This window comes from Piliocolobus tephrosceles, unplaced genomic scaffold, assembly GCF_002776525.5.
Source record: "Piliocolobus tephrosceles isolate RC106 unplaced genomic scaffold, ASM277652v3 unscaffolded_41, whole genome shotgun sequence".
Taxonomy (NCBI): domain Eukaryota; kingdom Metazoa; phylum Chordata; class Mammalia; order Primates; family Cercopithecidae; genus Piliocolobus; species Piliocolobus tephrosceles.
Genome location: NW_022325420.1, coordinates 526597 through 543750, shown reverse-complemented (window position 1 = coordinate 543750; position 17154 = coordinate 526597). Strand labels below are relative to the sequence as shown.

Below are 17154 nucleotides of genomic sequence, written 5' to 3'. Positions count from 1 at the left end.
ATAAGGCACCAGTGACCAGCCCCAGAATGACAGAGATATTTGACCTTTCAGACAGGGAATTCAAAATAGTTCTTTTGATGGCACTCGATTAATTCAAGAAAACACAGAGAAGGAATTCAGAATCCTATTGAATATATTTAACAAAAAGATTGAAATAATTTTTTAAAATCACGAGAAATTCAGGAGTTGAAAAATTCAGTTGGCATACTGAAGAATGTGTCAGATCTCTCAACAGCAAAATAATCAAGCAGAAGAAAGAATGAGTGAGCTTGAAGACAGGCTCTTTGAAAATACACAGTCAGAGAAGACAAAAGAAAAAAGAATAAAAAAGAATGAAGCACACCTGTAAAGACCTAGAAAATTGCCTCAAAAGCCCAAATCTAAGGACAAATCCTAAAGAGGAGGTAAAAAGCAAGATTGCGATGGAAAGTGTATTCAGAGGGATAACAGGGAACTTTCCAAACCTAGAGAGATATGTCAATATTCAACTACAAGAATGTTATAGAATACCAAGCAGATGTAACTCAAATAAGACTACCTCAAGACATTTAACAAAATTCCAAAAGTCAAGGACAAAGAAAGAATCCTAAAAGCAGTAGGAGAAAAAACACAAATAATATGCAAAGGAGCGCCAATATATCTGGCAGCAGACTTCTCAGTGGAAACCTTACAAGCCAGGAGAGAGCGGCATGATACACTTAAAGTGCTGAAGGAAAAAATAAAAATTCTTGTACTAGAATAGTATATCCAGTGAAAATATTCTTCAAACGTCAAGGAGAAATAGAGACTTTCCCAGAAAAATAAAAGCTGAAGGATTTCATCAACACTAGACTGCCCTATAAGAAATGCTAAAGGGGTTTTTCAATCTAAAAGAAGAAGATAGTAAGAAGCAATAAGAAATCATCTAGCCGGGCGCGGTGGCTCACGCCTGTAATCCCAGCACTTTGGGAGGCCGAGACAGGTGGATCACAAGGTCAGGAGATCGAGACCATCCTGGCTAACACGATGAAACCCCGCCTCTACTAAAAAAATACAAAAATTAGCCAGGCGAGGTGGCAGGCGCCTGTAGTCCCAGCTACACGGGAGGCTGAGGCAGAAGAATGGCTTGAACCTGGGAGGTGGAGCTTGCAGTGAGTGGAGATCGCGCCACTGCACTCCAGCCTGGGTGACAAAGCGAGACTCCATCTCAAAAAAAAAAAAAAGAAATCATCTAAAGGAACAAAACAGCAAGTACACAGAAAAGTACAGAATATTATAATACTGTAATTGTGGTGTATAAACTCATATCTTGAGTAGGAAGACTAAAAATGAACCAATAAAAAATAATAGCACTTTTACACTGTTGGTGGGATTGTAAACTAGTTCAACCATTATGGAAAACAGTATGGCAATTCCTCAAGGACCTAGAACTAGATGTACCATATGACCCAGCCATCCCACTACTGGGTATATACCCAAAGGATTATAAATTATGCTACTACAAAGACACATGCACACGTATGTTTATTGCGGCACTATTCACAATAGCAAAGACTTGGAATCAACCCAAATGTCCATCAGTGACAGACTGGATTAAGAAAATGTGGCACATATACACCATGGAATACTATGCAGCCATAAAAAAGGATGAGTTTGCGTCCTTTGTAGAGACATGGATGCAGCTGGAAACCATCATTCTTAGCAAATTATCACAAGAAGAGAAAACCAAACACCGCATGTTCTCACTCATAGGTGGGAACTGAACAATGAGCTCACTTGGACTCGGGAAGGGGAACATCACACACTGGGGCCTATCATGGGGAGGGGGGAGGGGGGAGGGATTGCATTGGGGAGTTATACCTGATATAAATGATGAATTGATGGGGGCTGACGAGTTGATGGGTGCAGCACACCAACATGGCACATGTATACATATGTAACCTGCACGTTATGCACATGTACCCTAGAACTTAAAGTATAATAAAAAAAAAAAATAATAATAGCTACAACAACTTTTTAAGATGTAGACAGTATAATAAGATATAGATAGAAATAATAAAAAGCTTAAAAGTTGGTTGGGGCAATGAAATTCAAGTGTAGAGTTTATATTAGCTTTCTCTTTGCCTGTTAGCTGTTGTTCAGTTGTTTTGAGTTTTGCCTGTAATCAGTGTTAAACTGTCATCAGTTTTAAATAATGGATTACAACATGTTATTTGCAAGCCTCGTGGTAACCTGAAATCAAAAAACTTATAACAGACACACCAAAAGGCAAGAAATTAAAACATACCACCAGAGAAAATCACCTTCACAAAAAAGGAAAAGAGGAAGGAAAGAAAGAAGATTAGAAAACAAATTTTAAAATGGCAAGAGTAAATTCTCATCAACAATAACATTGAATGTAAATGGACTAAACCCTCCAATCAAAAGACATAAAGTAGATAAAATAAAGCAAGCTGAATGGATAAAAAAGCAAGCCCCAAGTATCTTCTCCCTGTAAGAAACACACTTCACATATAAAGACACACATAGGCTGAAAATAAAGGGATGAAAAAAGATAGTCCATGCAAATTGAAACTGAAAAAAAAAACCATAGAAACAAAAAAGGTCATTTCATATTGATAAAGGGGTAGATTTAACAAGGGAATACAACAATCGTAAATATATATGCATCCAACACTGGAGCATCCACATATATAAAGCAAATATTCTTAGAGCTAAAGAGAGAGATAGACCCAATGACATTCTTCACAGAGATTGAAAAAATAATCTTGTAATTTATATGGAACCATGAATGACCCAGAAGAGCCAAAGCCATCCTGAGCAAAAAGAACAAAACTGGAAAAATTATATTACCTGACTTCAACTGATACCAGTGAATGCTAGTCACCAAAACAGCATTCTGCTGGCATAAAAATAGACACAGAAACCAATGGAACAGAATAGATCACCCAGAAATAAGACCATATATCTACAGTTAGCTAATTTTTGACAAATATGCCTTCAATAAAGGGTCCTGGGAAAACTGGATACCTGTATGCAGAAGAATGAAACTAGAACTCTATCTCACACCATATACAAAAAATCAAATCAAAATGGGTTAAACACTTAAATTTAAGAATTCAAAACTATGAAAACTACTAAAAGAAAATATTGAAGAAACTCTCCAGGACATTGGTCTGGGCAATGATTTCTTGGTCACTACTCTACAAGCACAGACACATAAAGCAAAAATGGACAGATACAATTATAACAAGTTTAAAAGCTTCTGCACAGCAAAGGAAACAATCAACAACGTGAAGAGATGACCTACAGCATGGGAGAAAACATTTTCAAACTCTTCATCTGACAAGGGATTAATAACAGAATATATAAGTAACTCAAACACTCAATAGGAAATCATCTAACAATTTGATCAAAGATCAAACAATCTGATTTTTAAAATGAGCAAAAGATCTGGATAGACTTTCCTCAAAGAAGACATATAAAAGGCAATCAGGTATAAGAAAAGGTGCTCAACATCACTGATCATCAGAGAGATGCAATTCAAAACTACAATGAGATATCTCATCCCACTTAAAACGGCTTTTATACAAAAGACAGGCAATAACAAACGCTGGCAAGGTTGTGGAGAAAAGGGGACTCTCATACACTGTTGATGGGCATGTACATTGTACAACCACTATAAAGAACAGTAGGGAGGTTCTTCAAAAAAATCTAAAAATAGAACTTCCATATGATCCAACAATCCCACAGCTAGGTGTATACTCAAAAGAAAGGAAATCAGTATATAAAAGAGATATATACACTTCTATGTTTATTGCAGTACTCTTCACGATAGCCAAGATTAATAGCAACCTAAGTATCCATCAGCAGACAAAAAGATAAAGATGTGGTACATAAACACAATGGAGCACTATTCAGCCACAAAAAAGAATGAGATCTTTTCATTTGCACCAACATGGATGAAACGGGAATATTATGTTGAGTGAAATAAGCCTGACACAGAAAGACAAACTTATGTTCTCACTCATTTTGGGGAGCTAAAATTTAAAACATTTGAACTCATGGAGATAGTAGAATGGTGGTTGCCAGAGGCCAGGAAGGGTAACAGCGGATGAGGGAGTGAAGATGGTTCATGGGTGCAAAAATATAGGTAGATAGAATGAATAAGATCTAGTAGGTGATAACATTACAGGGTGACTACAGTCAGCAATAATTTCCTGTGGATTTTAAAATAACTGTAAGAGTACAATTGGAATGTTTATAATGCAAAAATATGATACATTCTTAAGAGATGATGGATGCTCCATTTACCCTGATGTGATTATTAAGCACTGTATGCCTGTATCAAAATATCTCATGTACCCCATAAATATATACACATACCATGTACCTATAAAAGTTTAAAATAAATGAAATATAATAGCATCATGGAGAGACAGTAAATGTGATAAGATGTTAATGATTGAAAACATGTGAGCTTTTAATACTATTGCAACTCTTCCATAAGTTTGAAATTATTTCCAAATAAAAATATATATCTAAAGACTATGTGTATTTCATCAATTTTCGTAATGTGCTCTCACGCAAATAAATCACATACAGATACACATAAGAAAGAATAAGAGCTGAGAAGGTAGGGTTATTGAGTATAGAGAACTCTTTTTTGGAATTTTGCTGTAAAGTAAAGGGGAGATATGAAACAGTGGCTGGAGATGTCGGCGTTAAGAAGCTTTGCTGTAATTGCTGTTATTTGAATGAGTGACATTAAAGCAAGTATATAACAGAAAATAAGGAAAATTCAATTGAGGAAGGACAATGGATGAGTCACGAGACAGAGAGAGTATTTTCAGAAGCAAAACCCTTCCACAGCCAAGTAGTAATGAGTTCTTGTGCCTACATAGGGCTTGGCCTTATATCACAGCATGGACAGTTCATCTACTGTAATGGAAGGGACAGCCCAGGTGTGAATGTAATTAGTTTAGTCTATGTGATGTTAGAGGGGCAAGAAGTGCTTTTCTAAGAGCTCTTATTTTCTCATTACAATTAAAAGCAAGGTCTCCAGCTACAATTGAAAAGGGGGAGGAATGATGAAAATTTAAGATTACTACAAAGACAAAAGCAGAACTGCAAGAAAGCAGAGCTCAGAGGAAGAAAGCAACAATAAAGTCTGCAAACATGTGTTTATAAATAAACCATGAAGCTACCTTACTTTTAAGAGGAAATAAAACTATTTAGTCATGCATCACTTAACGATGGGATTACATTCTGAGAAATGCGTTGTTAGGTGATTTTTGTGGTTGTGCAAACATCGTAGAGTGTACTTAAACCTAGATGGTGTAGCCTACTACACACCTACCCTATATGGTATAGCCTATTGCTCCTAGGCTACAAACCTATAGAGCATGTTGCTGTACCCAATACGGTGGGCAGTTGTAACACAATGCTATTTGTGTATCCAAACAGATCTAAACATTCAAAAAGGTAGAATAAAAATATGGTTTTATAATCCTATGGAACCACCATTGTATATGTAATCTGTCACTGATGAAAATGTCATTATATAGCACATAACTGTGTTTATTTTTTATTTTTAGAGGCCCATAAGTGGGTAAAAGGTTCCTAAGGACAAAGATCTCTACAAATCTGCAGACTGTACATCTGTAAGAATAGAAGAGTGATTCCTCATTCACATCATCACTGATCTAATAACTACTCTGGCTTCCAAGATGCTTCAAAAACTAAACTCAGCAAAAAGTACAGCCCAAATATGTGGCAGAAGTTGAACTGAGCTCGTTAAGTTTCATGTTATGTATATCCTTTAATATAGCCTTTTAATGCCAGTAAGCGCGTCATGCATAGATGAAATGCTAAACTGTCTTATGGTTTAGCAGTGTTGGTCTTGGTCTCAGATGGGTATTTGGAACTCAGCCTCTCTTAAGACTTTTCTTCTCTGCCAAAACCTGCTTAGTCACCATCTAGGGTACCCAGGGTTTTGTTGCTGTCCCCACACAAATTTACTTGAGAAGGTATTTGCTGTCCTAGGCCAAGAGCTAAGTACCAATCAATCTATTTCTGAGGAAAAGAATATAAGTTAGTCATATAGTGCCAGCATGTCTGAGGAAAATGCTTTTAATCAAATAATACTGAAATGCACAATAAGAAATTGAGAAGAGACTGGGATTCCACTAAGATGCTTCTCACCCATCAAATTAATTCTAAAATATGATGATCTACCAAAGCCTTTATGCTTCAATCACAGAAACCAATTCAAGCTTAGACCCAGATTTAAGGATGGTCCAAAGATTATGCCACTAGCTGTATGTAAAGTTAAATAATAGTACAAATCCTGTTTCTCAGTTGCATGAGCTATGTTTCCAATACTCAGTAGTCACATGTGGCTAATAGCTACCATATTAGTGCAGATATAGAACATTTTGTCATCACAGAAAGTTCTATCAGGCAGCACCGGTCCAAACCATGCCCCTGTGGTTTACTTCATTTTTTAAATTGTTACTGGTCCCAGGGAAGCATAAAGAAATATGAACTTCTGCTGTAACCACAGAACTACCTTGGGCTTCCAGCTGACCCCAAACTGGAGCTCTGAGCTTTCCCAATCTGGATCTGACTCAGGATAGACCCACATCAACCATCAGAGTTTAGGAGGAAGAGGAAGCAACACTTACCTCAAATGACAAAGTGATGCCTGGGAAAGGCCTTTTAAAACTATGAAGTCCTGTGCAAAAATATTCTCCCTATTCCCTAAGCAATTGCCTTCACTTTGTTGTAGGGCTCTCCCTAGATTATCATATTCATTGTTGGACTCTAGAGCTTGAGATAAATGCAGAAAATTTGGAGGTAGTTCAGAGCAGACACTCAAAAATGATGAAAGGTTTGAGAAATAAAATTTTGTGGCTCAAAAAACAAAAGTCATCCATCCTGGAAGAAAATTGTAAGATTATCTTCAAGCATAAGCATGCATATTATATAGAGAATTATGTCCAGCTACTTTGAAAAGCTGCAGACAGAATAGAAGAATTAAATTAAATTAAATTAACAGCATGAAAGTGAATTTCCTGATAATAATGGCTGTGCTGAAACAGGCTATTAAAGAAGTTTAAGAAATCTTCTCTGGATGTTTTTGAAAGCAGAAAAGTTTCCATGTAAACATTTTCCAGTAATGACTCCTTCTGAGGAAAGCAGTCAGACATAATTCACAATCTCATGTTTTGTAACATGTGCAAATCTGGTCCCAGCTGGTAGGCCTAGGGATTGCTTCTGGCTCCTAGTATACTTCCTATAGCCAGGCATGTGGCTACTATGAGAGCCCTATTCAGCAAAGATACCATATTCTCAGAGTAATTATACTAGAAGAAGATAAAGTCACTGTTTCCCCAGAACCCACTTCTCCTTTCCTTATAACACATCCCATTATTTTTCTTACGGTTCCATCCTTCTTCTATCCTACACAGCCCCAGTCTGGTTAATCAGAGCATCCATTCTCCCTGGCCACAGTGATTGGTTCGGAAGTAACAAGTAACCCAAGTCAATCCAGTACGGTTCGAATCCAGGACATTTTTGTTGTTGTTGTTGTTCAAACTGTGGGGAGCAGATAATCACTCTCTGTGACATATTTAGAAATATAAGATTTAAGCCTGGTTCTAGTGGTCTGGGTTGAGTTGCCATTCCATACAGAGTACAACAACAAAGTGATCCTGCAGGAAATTCTATTAAATTTCTCCGGAGTGAAAGCATTGGCTTTCCTGCCAGGAAGCAAGTAGCTAGAGATGGTGAGCAACCTGCTAAGTCACAGAGCTAGAGAAGGGGAGAGAAGGAAAGAAGGAAAAGAAGGCCACTCTTTGGTACACATGCTTTCTCAATTCATCACCTTCTTTACAGCACCATACTGTCTCCTTCAATGGTCCTTGGTCCTACCACAGTTCTTTGGAACAAATAAGCAGTGTCCTCCTAAACAGCTACCTCTGTCCCTAATTCAGTTATCAATGCTCCATGCTTTCCCTCTGCTAAACATTTACTCAAACTTCTCAACCACTGATGTCCTCTTTCCTATTTGTCCTACGAGGTTTTGTTTGTTTTTGTGTTGTTGTTGTCATTGTTTTGAGACGAGTCTCGCTCTGTCACCTAGGCTGGAGTGCAATCTTGACTCACTGCAATCTCCGCCTCCCGAGTTCAAGCCATTCTCCTGCCTCTGCCTCCCGAGTAGTGGGATTACATGTGTGCACCATCACGGTCAGCTAATTTTCGTATTTTTAGTAGAGGCAGCGTTTCACCATGTTGGCCAGGCTAATCTCGAACTCCTGGCCTTAAGTGATCCACCAACCTCGGCCTCCCGAAGTGCTGGGATTACAGGTGTGAGCCACTGTGCTGGCCCTTCGAGTATTTTTGTTGTTGTTGTTTACCATCATTTTAGAGTGGTTTCAGGAAGGCAATAAATGTTCATGGTCAATCCATCATCTTTAAACTACTTTTATGTTAAGAACAAGACAAAATATAAAGAAGAATAAAAATAGAATGAAGGAGAAAGAAAGAATTAAAGCAAGACATAATGTCTGCTAGCTGTTGTCATGAACATAATGGCAGGAACTAGGATGCACTTACTCAATCAGCTCTGGAAACCCATTATGCACTCGGAAATCCTCAGAGTAACAATGCTTCAGTGAGGCTGGAGACCAAATCCTGCTGGGTCCAGGCAGACACCCAGTCTGTAGATGTTTGAAACTGAAATTTTCCCCTGGTCCAGTGAGGGTGATAAATGCTTTAATTTGGTTGTTTTGTCTTTCTTTCTTTTTTTTTTTTTTTTTTTTTTTCCTGCTTTTGGATTGATTTCAGGTCTCTTAGGCATTTTGTTTGTTTAACAAATATTTACTAAGCAACTAATAGGCACACACAGTATTATTGCCTAAAATACAATAAGGAAGACTCAAATGTTGCTTCAAACAAAAATTTCAAGTTTGGGGAGAAAGTAACCTTTCTACGAAATTATTTTGAAAGAGGAGGGCAAAGCAGGGAAGGAGTGGAGACGGAGATGGGGTGGGTGGGGCAGTGGTTATAGGAACAAGAGGAAATGTCTGGGAGGAGTCAACCCTCCGGTGCCAAATTGGAACACTAGTGTTTCCAGATGTCTCTTTAAAATCCCGTCTCACTAGCAGGATTAATATTGAAGAGACTTACCCAGATTTGAGGGTGGAAGAATTGGCCTGGTGAAGGTATTATTACGAAAATACACAATTTCACTCTATTCTTGAGCTATAATCTACAATATTTTGTGACCCTTCACTTCCTCATTTAAAATCTCAAAGGTTGTTTTCAGTTCCAAAATTTTCATATTTGAACCCAAATTCTGGCTTCTGGGCAATCCTCCCATAGTCTTTCTATTTATATCACATCCTGTTCCCAAGCCATTGAATTTTTTTACTCTAACTGATTTGAAATTCAACATTACTTATTTCAGTCCCACCCTAAACATATTTTTTCTTCCCCATTTATTCTTAAGGTTGAAATAAAGTTCAAATGAAACCTAGCAACACATAAACCTAAAGAAAAGAAGTAAATAATTTATTTTCTGGTATAGAGGAAACTATTTGTAGTTAGAAATAAACCAGATGTTCTCAAATCTATGAGTGGAATTATATTAATTATATTTTTTCAAGAATATTCTGAAATGGGATTTTTCTGACCTAAATGAATCATACAACTGTTATGATAATAGCCCTCCCAAACTGAGGAAGCCCAGATTTTTTGATACTATAATGTACTGCAGAGTCATCTATCATATAATTTGAACAACAATCTCTAATTGTGTTTTCCTTCATAACCAAAAAGAGCATCTTAAAATTGGATGAGTTTTGAAATGGTCAGGAATTCTTCATTTTTGTTCTTTGAGTATTAGAATCATCCAAGATTATACCCAAAGACACTTTAATTATAATGATAACATTCACTGAAAAAAAAAAAAAAAAGAGTGCTATGTAAGCAGGGTGTCTCATCTTTTTTTTGCATTATGACATACATGAAAGCTGATTACACTTGCACAGCATGCTGGGATCAACATAGAGTTGCCTCAGCGAGAGGCAGCAAACCTAATGGTGGTAGGCACCTGCTAGTTGTAAAACTGGTATTGCAGGACTCCGGTTACACATCCAAGACATTACAGAAGTTTAGGAGTAGAGCATAGACTTTCCTTAGAGCGTTGCCTAAAACTCCCTTTACTCTTCTTCTTAATCCGGACACCTATCTCTCTACTCCTACCTCACTCTTTGGCAAAACTGCATTTTTGCCCAAGGTGGGCTAAGTATACATAATTTTATTTTTACATTGGTTTAGCACATTTTAAAAATCAAAAGAAAATAACACATGAAAATAGAATGTGGATGTTTTGCATTAGAGTAAGTTGGTTGCGTTATGCATATGATTTTAGAGATAGAGCTGCTATGAGGAATTGGCAATAAAATTGCTGACCTGCATAATCTATGTTTAGTGATCATATCAACCGTAAGTTCTCCATGTGTTATCATCCATGTGACTTGAGTTGCATATCTAATCCAAAGCCCACCGAGACATTATGAATTCAAGAAAAATATTTATATTATTACCCAGGAGATTAATAAAATTTCCTAAATTCTCTGTTCACGGCCACCTACTAACTTAGTTCTATGAAAGATGTTATAAAGATAATTAAATTAGATGCTAGCTAGTACTGCTATTGTACAGGACTTTCATTTCCATTTTATAGAACAAAAGAGTGTTGAAGAAGAGAGTTGTGGTAAATGGTATATATCTTGCTTCCTTTTGCAGAAATTAATTTTGCAATATAAAAGAAAAATATAATTATCATGAAGTCTTTAGAAAATAAGTAAAGGAAGGCCTATGGTAACTTCCTCAGGTGACTTATTCAAAGACCTTTTTCTTTTCTTTTCTTTTTTTTTTTTTTTTGAGACGGAGTTTCGCTTTTGTTGCTTAGGCTGGAGTGCAATGGCGAGATCTCAGCTCACCACAACCTCCACCTCCCAGGTTCAAGTGATTCTCCTGCCTCAGCCTCCTGAGTAGCTGGGATTACAGGCATGTGCCACCATGCCCAGCTAATTTTTTGTATTTTTAGTAGAGACAGGGTTTCTTCATGTTGGTCAGGCTGATCCACCCGTTTTGGCCTCCCAAAGTACTGGGATTACAGGCATGAGCCATTGTGCCCAGCGACCTTTTTCTTATAAAATAAAACATAGGTTCAAAATTATAACAAAATGTAATGATGGCTAGAATGTATTAAGTTCTGGGTGCCAGATTTCATGCCAACAATTTTCCAAAACCTTCCAAACACATTTCATCTTCAGAACAATTTTATGAGGTGGGCACATTTGTCTTTATCATACAAACAAGAAAGCTGAAACTAAACAAAATTACTTGGCCAGTCTGTGGATGTAGATAGAAGCAGCAGAGGTTGGGCAAGATTAAGAAGCAACTTGTCTGATCCAAGTGCCTGCAGTCTTGATCACATTGCCTTAGGCCCCACCATTGCAAAAAATCAACCTAACAAACTAGCTCATTTTACAATGATATTGACCAAATTTCAGGAGTTCCCAAACTTTGTTCCACATTAGAATCACTTGGGAAAATTTTATGATTCCTATTCTCATCCCCTACCAATTAAATCATCATGTCTGGTAGAGTTAGGGGCAACCAAATATCAGTATTATTAAAGATTCCTAGGTGATTCCCTTTGCTGCAAAATTTGGGGACCACTGACCAATGCTGATTTTGGAGGTCTCAGCTTACAGCTGGCCCTATAGTCCTAAATTTCACTTAGGAGAAAACATTGTGCTTCAGGTTCTGGAGCTAGACACTTAAATATAGGCTATGACTAGTCCCTATATGTGTAAATCTTCTCGTCTCCCACCTCCAACAACAACAACAAAATGTCTGCAAGTGCACTATTTAATTATTAGGAGATGCACAGGTGGACTGGGCAATGGTAGCATTTTTTTTAATGCACTAGAGCAATATTGGCTAAGCATACAGAGAAGGGAGAAGAGATTTGGCAATTAGCAGTTATTTTGATACTGTTAGACAGCCAAATAGGAAAATTAGATCCCCCCAAAATCCACTTTGGAATCCAATTTTCCAATTTATTTGACTCTTTACCATGATCAAATTAGTCAACTAATTGCCTTTTCACTTGCCCTGTGTATTCCAGGATACTATAAATGAAAATTTTAAAACTTTTTGCTATTTTTGCAGCAGGTAGAAATTTAAAAGAAACTTACAAGTCATTTGGGCCAAGCCCTTCATTTTAAGCTGAGGAAGTGAGACTACAGATTACTGCCTATTCTCCCAACAAAGCAACGGCGGCTCTCAGGGCCTCCTGCTACAGCTTACTATCTCAGGAAAAAACCCAGGGGTGACACAGGGCCTAAAGGGGGCTGTTGGGATTCTAGGCAGAGGCTGTATCTCTGGGGAGGGATGTGTGATTCTGATACCCACGATGTTTGAATCCCTTGGGTCAGTGATGCATTCTATTTATAGAAAAATATGGAAAAACACAACATAGAATATAGAAATGTATTTCTATATTCTGAACATAGAATATACAAAAATAAATACAGAAAACAATATGAATATAGAAAAACAAAAATAAAACATATTTCGAAGAAAGGTTGTCTATCAGAAGTCACTCTCAGAATTGGCTATGTTACAGATACTTGACCTTTCTATGGTGACTCAGCTACCTTCCTAACTAAGGCCTTTCAGGGGAGGGACTAAGGAGTCAAAGCCCCTGCTCTCAACGCCCTACAGATTGTGAGGTGTTAAGAGGGTGGGCTCCTTCCTTGGCATCAGTGCCTACAATCTAGGGCACCCACTTGCAGGCCTAGATGATTTGTGACCTCAGAATTGTTGTGGTTCCTGGACCTTTGTTGATGTAGTTTACTTTGCATCCCTCAGGCAAAACTAGAGGAGCTGGGCAAGGAAGGGAAGAGGGAGTCAGGCCAGAAGTAGCTTCTTGGGGTTTCTACCTCTGATCTTCCCTGCACAACTGTAGTGTATCATTCTGGCTTCCAAAAGTGTAATTACTTATTTTTTTTAACTACAATTATTCTCTTAAGAGCATCTATATAGAGGGGAAAAAGGAACATTAACCAACCAAACTTAAGTTTTCCCTTGAATTACAAAAAAAAAAAAAAAAAAGTGTAATGATTATTCACTTTATAGAAGCAAAACCTTACTGTGTCTTAATATGACCAAATAAAAACTTAACCAAAAAAAAAAGAAAAAAGAAAACAGGGCCAGGCACAGTGGCTCACACCTGTAATCCCAGCACTTTGGGAGGCAAAGGTGAATGGATCACCTGAGGTCGGGAGTTCCAGATCAGCCTGACCTACATGGAGAAACCTGTCTCTACTAAAAATACAAAATTAGCCAGGTGTCGTGGCAGGTGCCTGTAATCCCAGCTATTCAGGAGGCTGAAGCAGGAGCATCACTTGAACCCGGGAAGAAGAGGTTATGGTGAGCCGAGATCACGCCGTTGCACTCCAGCCTGTGCAACAAGAGCGGAACTCCATCAAAAAAAAAAAAGAAAAGAAAAGAAACACAGTTCATTAATGACTGTACTACCAATAGATTCATTACCATGCTAGAAATGCTTCATTTACTACCTATGGTAAGTGCTGTAGAACAGCACTACACTATTAAAGAGACTGTAATTGCATTAATGCAGGTTAAGATACTAGTTAGCTCTTTTGGCAAATCACTGGATTTGTTTGAATTGAACTTACGGTGAACAAAACCCGTGGCTTTTTTTCCACATCTTAGACCAGTCAACATGGCTCTTTCAAAACACACCTGAATAGAATTGGTTTATTTGTGTACACTTTTTTATTGGCTCCACACAAATGTGCTATCTAGGATGCTAGAAGCAGGTGGGTTGTCTTTCCTGTGTCTGTATTTGGGCCTTTATAAATCTCTATATATGTAAACTGTCCTCTCCTTTTAATAGCCATCTATCTCTCCCCACAGATGACTAACAGAAAACTTACCCACCTTCAGCTGAAAAGCTCCCTTCATCTCTTTTTCTTTATTTTACGGTTCTGGGCAAAAGCCCATTACCCACCCCTTAAAACTCTGAAATTTTGATTCTATCCATCCCAAGCCCATCTCTCCCTATGCCAAATCCTTCCCTCTATTACTCTCTTTGGTGACAATGCATTTGTAGGAAGAAGACAAAATTCCTATTAAAAAAGATGACTCAAGCTTGCTTCCATAACATAGGACAGCCATATAAATGATGGCTTTGTTGTTTAGTTTCATTTAGTTAAATGTAGGTAGGCCCTAGAGCTCAGTTAGAATTGGAATGGTTAAGAAAATGAAGAAATAAAATCTTTTGCATAATTAAGAATTATTAAAAATAATGTTCCCTTGGAAGTCAAGGGAGACAAAGAATTGGGGGTCCTAGGACTGGCAGAGAAGCTTTAGAAGAAAGATTTAAATAGAGGGCAAGAAAGCCCTGAGGGGGAAAAAAAGGGACAAAGTGAAAGCAAGAATACCCCTCAGATAAGGATATTTAGGGCACTTTTAAAAAAGTAACAGTGCTGAAGAGGTTGTTTATGAGTGCACCAACCGGCCACCTCTGTCCCTTTCCCAGATGATCCGGAAGATGAAGCTTCCTGGCCGGGAAAACAAAAAGGCCATGGTTGTGGGAACCACAACAGATGATGGTGCGGGTTCAGGAGGTGCCCAAACTGAAGGCGTGTGCCCTGCGCGTGACCAGCCAGGCCGCAGCCACATTCTCAGGGCAGGGGGCAAGAACCTCACTTTCGACCAGCTGGCCCTGGACTTCCCCAGGGGCCGCGGCAGCGTCCTGCTCTCAGGTCCTCACAGGGGTGGGGAGGTGTACCGCCATTTCGGCAAGGCCCCGGGAACCCCGCACGGCCACACCAAACCCTACCTCCGCTCCAAGGGTGGGAAGTTCCAGCGTGCCAGAGGCGACGGGCCAGCCAAGGCTACCTAAACTAACCCTGGATCCTACCTTCTTACTAAAAAGATTGTGGATGCTCACGAAAAGTATTATCTGTGGTCAAGAAGGATTAGGGGAACTATCTTTATCTAGTCAGAGGTAAGAGACCCTCTCTTTTATCTGGTCAGAGATCCTCCTTTTCGGCACCATTTTCTAATGGATTGCATAAAATATGAAGCTACCTGTACTTGTAACAACAGAGAGAGCAAATTCTCCTCTGTAAATTACTAAGATAAGTAAAGGAAAGAATGTTAACTGAAACTATTAATCGTGAGGTGAGAACCGAGAGAGTTCCAGAAAAGAGCTGTCATAGCACTAAGTGAAAGTCATTTATCAACGTGGAAGGCATGAGTGCAAATATGTAGGGAGGCTCTTCATATAAATAAAAAGGAAAGGACCTGCACCCTGGAGGAAGGTTCCAGCTGATATGATAAGGGGGGTGACTTCATATGTCAGATCATCCATTTGAGGAGGTCAAAATCTGGAATAATGTGCCCCAAGACAGACTCCCTTTTCAGAATTGTGTGAAGGCGACTTCTTTGGAGTCACTTGGAGTTGTCTTGTTACCTTTCGGTTTTTTTTTTTTTTTTCTAAGACAAGGTCCCCCTGGAGTGCGATGGCACAATTATAGCTCACTACTGCAGCCTCCAACTCTTGAGTTCAAGCAATCCTCATACCTCAGCCTCCTGAGAAGCTAGGAATTCAGGTGGACGCCACCATGCCTGACTAATTTTTATTATTTTTTAGTAGAGAGCAAGTCTTGCTCTGTTGCCCAGGCTGGTCTCAAATACCTGGACTCAAGCAATCCTGTCTGAGCCTCCCAAAGTGCTGAGATTACAAGCATGAGCCACTGCATCTGGTCTGGCCTGTTGCTTATTGTGTCACCTTTCCCCCCTTCATTTCATTACTCTTTCTTTTGTTCTTTAGAGAAACACAGGGGTGTGAGAAATAATAAGCAACCTATTAAGCAGTCATTTAAAGAAGCCAAGCTCTAATTTTTTCTGGATTCTTAGGATCATACTGGCACTATTTGTCTAACAAAGAAAGTTAATTGCAACCTTAATACAGTTTTTAAAATTACTTACTGTCTGTGATCCAAATAAAATGCAAGCAATATGAAGACAAGGATTTGATCCTTATTGTTCAATGCTTTGTGCCCAGCACCTAGAAAAATGTCTAGACAATGTGGTAGGAGTTATTAAGAAATTATTTTAGGCAGATAGAAAGGAAAAGGGGTCCTTGGGAAGTTTTCATTTTTTTTTAAAGCATCTCCAGAAAAGTTTCCTATAAAGCGCCCTGTTCTTAGAGCCAGGCTGGCAACCTTTGATATGCAAAAACAGGCCATTAGAAACTGGGTCCACCCAAACATGGTGATGCCCACGGCCTTCTTGCCCTTGCCCCACATATTCCTGGCAACATGGCCACCCCCACATATCTGCACGTGTGTAGAACATCATGGCACCGTTCATTTCCATATTAGGGTGGGAGGGCCAGCTTTTTCACGGGCTGCGTGAATGACATGCCTGGTCAAATCAATCCCCTGAGCCGTATGCAAATCAGACACTGCTTCCTCTAGCCTTTACATATATCTGGCTGGTATCCACTGCACTTGGGGCTCCCTCTCTCTACTTTGGAGCCTGGCTGCCTCTCTGTATGGGGGAGCTTCTTCCTTCTGCCTTCCTCCTTCTTTCTTGCTTATTAAACTCTCTGCTCCTTAAAACCACTCCATGTGCATCCATGTTGTTTTGTCTCATTCGAGTCCAGATGAAGAACCTGGTGTTCCTCTACTCATTGGAGTCATATCAATGATAGGTGTTAAAAACTATTTACTAAATGGGATGAATGAATGTTCGTGTGTCTCTATTATTCTCAAACCTTAGGCAGGTATCTATTACATAAAACAGCCCAGTGTTAGTGGTGCTTTGCTGAATGCAGGTAGTAGAGCAGTGGCCATGTGCAGGGCAAAGGTGACAGCTGCAGGAATCAAGAGCATAAATAGGAGTTAATAATGAAGAGGGAGGAGGAATTATGAGTAACAAGAGAACAGGAAGATATGGAAATATGGCCGTGGGAAGGGAGTGTGCTTTCTTTCCAATAGCACATGGATTATGTCACCAGCTAATTATTTGGATTAAAGAAAAGGATGAACCTGA

The 17154-nt window shown here is 38.8% G+C and overlaps 1 pseudogene; it reads left to right on the top strand.

Annotated features, from left to right (window-relative positions):
• Positions 1-13618: 13618 nt before the first annotated feature.
• Positions 13619-15000, top strand: LOC113224825 (annotated as a pseudogene).
• The last annotated feature ends 2154 nt before the right edge of the window (positions 15001-17154 follow it).